Raw genomic sequence first — 6,545 nt, 5'->3', positions numbered from 1 at the left:
CATCTTCCTTTCTATATCAAATCATGCTTTATCCTATATAAATTCAATACCATGCAAGCAATCTACTACTGCTAAACATGTTTCTGGCACCATAGCATCCATTGTCTTCCTTCTCTTAACAGCACATTTGTTTTCTTTTGAGGAACTACCCGTATCCCAAATAGGGAAAGGAGGACATTAAGGCTGTATATTGTCACCCTGCCTGTTTAACTTATATGCAGAGTACATTATGCAAAATGCCAAGCTGGATAAATCATGAGCTAGAATCAAGATTGCCAGAAGAAATATCAACAACCTCAGAAATGCAGATGATACCACTCTAATGGCAAAAGAGAAGAGGAACTAAAGAGCCTCTTGATGAAAGTGAAAGAGGAAAGTGAAAAAGTTGCTTAAAACTCAATATTCAAAAAACAAAGATCATGGCATCCAGGTGCATTACTTCATAGAAAATAGATGAGCAAACAGTGGCAGATTTTATTTCCTTGGGCTTCAAAATCACTGCAGATGGTGACCACAGCCATGAAATTAAAAGATGCTTGCTCCTTGGAAGAAAAGCTATCATAAGCCTAGACAGCATATTAAAAAGCAGAGACATCACTTTAAGGTCCATCTAATCAAAGCTATGGTTGTTCCAGTAGTCATGTACAGATAGGAGAGTTGGACCATAAAGAAGGCTGAGTGCAGAAGAACTGATGCGTTCAAACTGTGGAGCTGGAGAAGACTCTTGAGAGTCCCTTGGACAGCAAGGAGATGGAACCAGTCAATCCTAAAGAAAATCAACCCTGAATATTCATAGGAAAGACTGATGCTGAAGCTGAAACTCTAATACTTTGGCCACCTGATGCAAAGAGCTGACTCACTAGAAAAGACCCTGATGCTGGGAAAGACAGAGCAGAAGGAGAAGGGGGTGACAAAGAATGAGATGGTTGGATGGCATCACTGACTCAATGGACATGAGTTCAAGCAAACTCCGGGAGATAGTTAAGGACAGGGAAGTCTTGCGTGCTACAGTCCATGGAGTTGCAGAGAATCAGCCACAACTTAGCGACTGAACAACAAATACATAAAATAAATAGCTGAGACTTCCCTGGTGGTCCAGTGATTGAGAATCTGCCCTGCAATGCAGGGGACACGGGTTCAATCCCTGGTCAGGGAACTAAGATCCCACATGCTTTGGGGCATCTGAGTCTAAGAGCTGCAACTAGAGCCTCAATGCCATGCCACAACTAAGACTCGTCAAAGCCAAAAATAAATTAATTAATTAAAAATTTAAAAAAATAGACAGCCAACAAGGACATACTATATAGCACAGGAAACTATGCTTAATATCTTATAATAACCTATAAGGGGAAAGAATTCAAATCTACATAATCATATATATATATATATATATATGTATATAATTGAATCACTTTGCTGTACACCTGAAACTAATATAACATTCATTGTAAATCGACTATATTTCAGTAAATTTTATAAAAGAACTATTCAACATTCAATATTTATTTCCTTCATGTCAGCCTCTCTCTAGTCAGTATCTCCAACTTTCACCATGTCTTTCTATTTAACTATTTAACTGATAAAACCTGCCTTCTCCACTCCTATTACTGGGACTGCTGAGAAAATACTACAACTGACCAGGCTAGTGTCTTCATTGATGTTCAGTTTCTATTTTCGATTAGATTTGCCATACCACTCAGAAATCTTCCTGTGTTTTTGCTCATTTCAGTTCTCATTTTCTACAATGATTTTAGAACTCTCTCCACTTTACTCAAATCTCCAACTAAATCACTCCTCAACAATCTCCACACAAAGAAAGTAAAAGCCATAGGATGGAAATTCACTCCTCTTCCAGGTGGCAAACTCTCAAAGAAATCTGTATTAAACCCATTCTTCCCTCCCATTCTCTGCTGGAGTGGAAAAAGAGTTTTGTACTTTAATCCTTAAGATTATGCTCTAGATCCTATTCTTCTCTACCTTCTGAGAGAAGTAGCTTTGTCAATTATCTCTGTCTCTTCTATATCTTTAACCTCACCCTCCAAATGGGCATCTTACAAAAAACAATTCTTTCCTGAATGAGTCACCTTTCAGCTACTGTCCTTTCTCTACTCACTCACAACTAAATTCAAATCATCCTATATGTGCCCTGCTTGGGGAAGGAAGGGCATAGAAGGAGGAAACAATAGGAGCAGCTTGTGAGTCAGACCCCTCCTGGTACTGTAGGAAAACAACATCACACAAATGTCAGTCCAGTGCAGAGGCCAAGCCTGTAGGGTGAGGATACAGCTATGCAGAGGGGCAGTCTGATGCTGGATGTCTGTCTGAGCCCATGCAGAAGAGAACACCTATATGAGAGAAGGGATGGCAGCGGAGAGATTCATTACATACAGGGAGAAGGAATAACAAGTAAATCTAAGAAAGCCAATGGGAGCCACGTTTCTCAGCATCAAAGGGAGGTACCGTATATGGAAAGGAAGTAAATTAGTAGAAACTCTGCGGTGCGAAATTAGAACTGATGGTATCAGTCTACATTCATGGCCAGGCAGACAGATAAAACACAAAGGTGTGTATGTACATTCCTATGTATATGCATATTTATCCTAATCTCTTCACTGAGACAGGCTTGAAGTACCATACTCCAAAAGCAAAGAGCATACCTAATGCACAGATCCTGTCTTCTAAATACTATTCTCTGCTAAAAAGACTCAGGTCTAAAATAGCTAATTCCAGAGCTAGGGGAGGGAAAGTACAAGATGAACTTGTTACTATCTTGTGCCAGAAAGAAAGTTGTCAAAAAGTGACGGAAAAATACAAGAGACACACCTGGAAGGAGTTTCCACTAGCTAAATTGGGAACAATATGAACATCAAGATAAATAATGATAGTAATGAATTAAGACTCAGTAGAACTATGAATCGGAGAAGGCAATGGCACCCCACTCCAGTACTCTTGCCTGGAAAATCCCATGGACGGAGGACCCTGGTGGGCCACAGTCCATGGGGTCGCTAAGAGTCGGACACAACTGAGCGACTTCACTTTCACTTTTCACTTTGATGCATTGGAGAAGGAAATGGCAACCCACTCCAGTATTCTTGCCTGGAGAATCCCAGGGATGGGGGAGCCTGGTGGGCTGCCATCTATGGGGTCGCACAGAGTCAGACACGACTGAAGCAATTTAGCAGCAGCAGCAGCAGAACTATGAATAGAACTCTGGTGTTGCAGAAGACTCTTGAGAGTCCCTTGGACTGCAAGGAGATCCAACCAGTGAATTCTAAAGGTAATCAATTCTGAATATTCATTGGAAGGACTGATGCTGAAGCTGAAACTCCAATACTTTGCCCACATGATGTAAAGAACTGACTCACTGGAAAAGACCCTGATGCTGGGAAAGACTGAAGGCAGGAGGAGAAGGGGACGACAGAGGATGAGATGGCTGGATGGCATCACCGACTCAATGGACATGAGTTTGAGCCAGCTCCAGGAGATAGTGAAGGGAAGCTTGGTGTGCTGCATTCCGTGGGGTCACAAATAGTCGGACACAGCTGAGCGACTGAACAATAACAAAGAACTATAAATGTGTATATTGAAAGCTTGATGACCAATGATATACATGCAAACTCTCAAAGAACTTCCCCACAAAATATTAACTGCCCAAAGTAAAAAAACTGAATTGCTGACAATCTTGACAAACACATCCTTAATCAAGTAACCGTTAGTAATGGGACAAATCAAAATTGTTTATCATCTAACAGGATTCGATGAGAAGAAAATAGCATCACTTTTGAGGTATTTCTGTCAAAATGTAATAACTTAGCCTTTTTAAACTGAACCATAGAAACATACTATTTCCTCAACTCTCTCAAGAACAGTTCATAACTGCTTTGGTGTACTGAGAGAAGTTAATTTTTTTCATACAATAGATGCTTTAGGATGTTAGAGCTTAATTCTCTTCTAGAACCCAGAATGGAAAAGGCCCAGAGGTACAGTCCATAAAAGAACTGATCTATAATTTTCATAATGTCAAGGTCATTAAAGACCAGGAAAAGATTGTGTTGCCACTCCGAACTGAAGGACACTAAAAAGTCATGACAACTATACACAACAGGTGATTTTGAACTGTATCTTTTTGTTCCAAAGTATGGTATTAAGACAACAAACTTGATTGGGATTTGATGGTAGTCAATGTAGAGTGTCAATGACCTGATTTCCAAAGTTGTGTTATGGTTTTTTAGGCAAAAGTCCTTACTTACAGAAAACACATACTAAAGGATTTAGGGGTAGCATACAGACAAATTACTTCCAAATGGTTCAGGAAAGAAAGTCTTTGTACTTTTTTGTGCCTGGAAATTCTCTATCAATTTTTCATTGCTTCAAAACTGTAAAAATCAAAAAATTTTTAAATGAACAAATATAAAACTAAAATACAAATTCATTGTCATCCTTAGTCCTTCTCATGTTCCTCATCTCAGTGAATGACTGCACCATTCATTAATCAAGTTGACTAAGCTAGTGTCATCCTTGACTCTGCTTCCCTCAATTACATGTCCAACTAATGTCTCCCACTGAACCCACATCCAATCACACATCAGGCTCCAGTGATTCTACACCCTGAGTACATCTTGAACTTATTCATTTCTCTCTACTTCTCTGATTTCTGGCCAGCGTCCTCACTCTCCTGCATTACTAAACAGTCTCCTAAAATAAGCTCAAACCTCCTCCAATGCATTTCCCACACATCAGTCTGAGTTATTCTATCACTAAAACACAAATATGATCATGTTATTTTCCCTTAAAAACCCTTAGGTACTCTTTATTCCTCCTAAAGTCCAAATTCCCTATGTTATCATACATCCTGGGTTGCCCAAGTGGTTTTCATTTCTGTTGTACTGAAACAGACATTAGTGGCCTCCTTTTCATTCTCAAGTGTCCCAACCAGGACAATCAATACTGTGTGTGTGCTCAATTGTGTACAACTCTTTGCAGAAAGTGAAAAGGAATTAAAGAGCATTTTGATGAAGGTGAAAGAGTACAGTGAAAAAGCTGCCTTAAAACTCAACATTCAAAAAACGAAGATCTTGGCATCTGATTCCATCACTTCATGGCAAATAGATGGGGAAAATATGGGAACAGTGACAGACTTTATTTTCTTGGGCTCCAAAATCACTGTGGACAGTGACTGCAGTCATGAAATTAAAAGACACTTGCTCCTTGGAAGAAAAGCTATCACAAACCTAGACAGCATATTAAAAAGCAGAGACATCACTTTGGCAACAAAGGTCCGATAGTCAAAGCTATGGTTTTTCTAATAGTCATGTATGGATGGGAGAGTTGGACCATAAAGAAGAAAAGGCTGAGTGCTGAAGAACTGATGCTTTCAAATTGTGGTGCTGGAGAAGAATCCTGAGAGTCCCTTAGACTGCAAGGAGATTAAAGCAGTCAATCCTGGAGGAAATCAACTCTGAATATTCATTGGAAGGACTGATGCTGAAGCTCCAATACTTTGACTACCTGATGCAAAGAGCTACTCATTGGAAAAGATGCTGATGCTGGGCAACACTGAAGGCAGGAGAAGTAGATGACAGAAGATGATATGGTTAGATAGCATCACTGACTCAATGGACATGAGTTTGAGCAAGCTTTGGGAGATAGTGAAGGACAGGGAAGCCTGGCGTGCTGCAGTCCATGGGGTTGCACAGAGACAGACACAAGTTAGCACTGAACAACTGTATTGGCAGGTGAGTTCTTTATCACTAGCGCCACCTAGGAAGCCCCAACAATGACAGACATAACAAGGATCTGGCCTCTGTTTACTTCTGTAGCCTGATGATCATTAAGCACTCGCCCAATTTTCCTCTCCTTGCTAGTGAATCTCAACTCTTCTGGAAAGTTCTGCCTAAGCACTGGATCAGAATTCACTACCTTTGCTAAACGCTCCCTTCAGTTCAGTTCAGTTCAGTCGCTCAGTCCTGTCCAACTCTTTGCAACCCCATGAATCACAGCACGCCAGGCCTCCCTGTCCATCACCAACTCCCGGAGTTCACTCAAACTCATGTCCATCGAGTTGGTGATGCCATCCAGCCATCTCATCCTCTGTCATCCCCTTCTCCTCCTACCCCCAATCCCTCCCAGCATCAGACTCTTTTCCAATGAGTCAACTCTTTGCATGAGGTGACCAAAGTATTAAGAGTTTCAGCTTTAGCATCAGTCCTTCCAATGAACACCCAGGACTGATCTCCTTTAGATTGGACTGGTTGGATCTCCTTGCACTCCCAAGGGACTCTCACGAGTCTTCTCCAACACCACAGTTCAAAAGCATCAATTCTTCAGCGCTCAGCTTTCTTCACAGTCCAACTCTCACATCCATACATGACCACTGGAAAAACCATAGCCTTGACTAGATGGACCTTTGTTGGCAAAGTAATGTCTCTGCTTTTGAACATGCTATCTAGGTTGGTCATAAATTTCCTTCCAAGGAGTAAGCGTCTTTTAATTTCATGGCTACAATCACCATCTGCAGTGATTTTGGAGCCCCAAAAAATAAAGTC

This window comes from Bison bison, unplaced genomic scaffold (assembly GCF_000754665.1).
Source record: "Bison bison bison isolate TAMUID 2011002044 unplaced genomic scaffold, Bison_UMD1.0 scf7180017864533, whole genome shotgun sequence".
NCBI classification, from domain to species: Eukaryota; Metazoa; Chordata; class Mammalia; order Artiodactyla; family Bovidae; genus Bison; species Bison bison.
Note: the sequence above shows the minus strand (reverse complement) of the source record.